The sequence below is a fragment of the Oncorhynchus mykiss genome, chromosome 19 (genome assembly GCF_057628025.1).
Source record: "Oncorhynchus mykiss isolate SJ-2025 chromosome 19, ASM5762802v1, whole genome shotgun sequence".
NCBI classification, from domain to species: Eukaryota; Metazoa; Chordata; class Actinopteri; order Salmoniformes; family Salmonidae; genus Oncorhynchus; species Oncorhynchus mykiss.
The window spans coordinates 29,972,175-29,974,744 of record NC_143040.1 but is presented as its reverse complement, the minus strand read 5'-3'; positions in this window follow the sequence as shown (position 1 = coordinate 29,974,744).

The following is a 2,570-nucleotide window of genomic DNA, read 5'->3' as shown; positions in this document are numbered from 1 at the left end:
AGAGTTGGTGTCATCTGATTGGACAGTTTCTAATGGCGCAGATAAAGAGAAAGTTGCCAATTTCTTTACTTTGTTTGATACATAGGCCTATGTGATGTTTGAATGACAAAGTGTCTTACCGATGTTTTCAGGGAAAAAATAAATTGTATTCCATGCTATTGTATGCTATTATATTTGTTATTTATTTGTGCATTGGCTTCAATCATTCATTTATTAATTGATTCATTCAGCCTTCCTAAGCAAACGTGTAAACGTTTGTTTACTGATAATTTCACCCATATAATAATACTTTAAAGTTTGATTAGAACTTCAAGAGGAAATTAAATAGGCTGGGATGTATATATATATTTATCTTTATTTAACTAGGCAAGCCAGTTAAGATCAAATTCTTATTTTCAATGACGGCCTACCCCGGCCAACGCTGGGCCAATTGTGCAGCCCCCTATGGGACTCCCAATCACGGCCAGATGTGATGCAGCCTGGATTTGAACCAGGTACTGCAGTGACGCCTCTTGCACTGAGGTGTGTATGTGTGAGAGAGAGAGAGATGTGGGTAGTTGGCTATAAATGGGATCCACCTAAAAGTTTAGGGGCTACATAAATCATATATCTATGTCTCAGACATAGTTCATAATCTGAAATTATTTCAGTTTAAAATATTTTTTCTCTCTCTCTCCATAGTACATAATGGCTTGTCCTTGTCCTCCTCTGTTCTGCAATCTGAGCTGATCTGAAAACACAAGTCAATGTGGATGATGATTTGCTTACGCCTGTCAAATTATTTCACCTCACTCCTGATGAATGGAAGGACTATTGAACTGCACATAGGAAAATAATGCATCACGTTGTATTTTTCGTTTCCAGTTTATATTTACTTCCTTATGAATCCAAATATAGTGAAGAAAAATATAAACACAACATGTAAAGACTTGGTCCCATGTTTCAAAAGGTGAAATAAAATATCTCATAGACTTTCCAAAACTACAAAAAGCTTATTTCTCCCAAATATTACATCCCTGTTAGTGAGCATTTATCCTTTGCCAAGCTGATTAAAGAGCATGATCATTGCACAGGTGCACCTTGTGCTGGGGGTAATAAAAGGCCACTCTAAAATATGCAGTTTTGTCACAACACAATGTCACAGATGTCTCAAGTTTTAAGGGAGCGTGCAGGAATGTCCACCAACCACCCGGACAGCTGATGAAACTGTGGGTTTGCACAACAGAAGAATTTCTGCACAAACAGTCAGAAACTGTCACAGGGAAGCTCATCTGCGTGCTTGTTGCCCTCACCAGCGTTGTGATCTGACTGCAGTTTGGCGTCGTAACCGACTTCAGTGGGCAAATGCTCACCTTTGATGGCAACTGGCATGCTGGAGAAGTGTGCTCTTAACACAGTTTCAACTGTACCAGGCAGATGGCGTCGTGTGGGCGAGCAGTTTGCTGATGTCAACTTTGTGAACAGAGTGCCCCATGGTGGCAGTGGGGTTATGGTATGGGCAGGCTTAATCTACAGACAATGAACACATTTACATTTTATTGATGGTAATTTGAATGCACGGAGATTCCTTGATGAGATTCTAAGGCCCATTGTTGTGCCATTCATCCTTCGCCATAATCTCATGTTTCAGCATGAGAATGCACAGCCCCATGTCTCAAAGATCTGTACACAGTTACTGGAAGCTGAAAAAATCCCCATTTCTTCCATGTCCTGTATACTCACCAGACATGTCACCAATTGAGCATGTTGGGGATGCTCTGGATCAACGTATACGACAGCATTTTCCAGTTCCCGCCAATATCCAGCGACTTCGCGCAGCCATTGAAGAACAGTGGGACATTCCACAGACCACAATTAACAGCCTGATCAACTCTTATGCGAAGGAGATGTTTTGCGCTGCATGAGGCAAATGGTGGTCACACCCGATACTGACTGGTTTTCTGATCTATGAATTCAGTAAAACCTTTAAAAAAAAAGATATCTGTGACCAACAGATACATTTCTGTATTCCCAGTCATGTTGGCCTTTGTAGCTCAGTTGGTAGAGAATGGTGCTTGCTATGCCAGGAGTGTGGCTTTGATTCCCACCCATACTTAAAATGTATGCATGCATGACTGACTGTTAAGTCGCATTGGATAAAAGTGTCTGCTAAATGGCTTATATTATGTGAAATCCATAGATTACGGCCTACTGAATTCATTTCAATTGACTTATATGAACTGTAACTCAGTAAAAACGTAGAAATTGTTTCATGTTTCTTGAATATTTTTGTTCAGTGTAAGAATCACATTTCCATAGCAGATTTTACCCTTCGGGTTTTCTATGATGGGCATAGCAGGCACTTTAGTGTTTGAGGCATGCAAGCCTCATCCGAGTTGTTGATGAAAGTTTGAACTCCACTTTCCAGAATTCTTTGCTGTTTTAAAGCCAACCTTGAATCTTCTGCCTGGAGAAATTTCCATCTCACTGGTTGTACTATTTTTGTCAGCGACTTAAATAATAGGTATAATAACAACATAGTGAAATTGGTATCTCGGTTAAAAAAGTTCAAAAACGTTTGCAGTACGTTT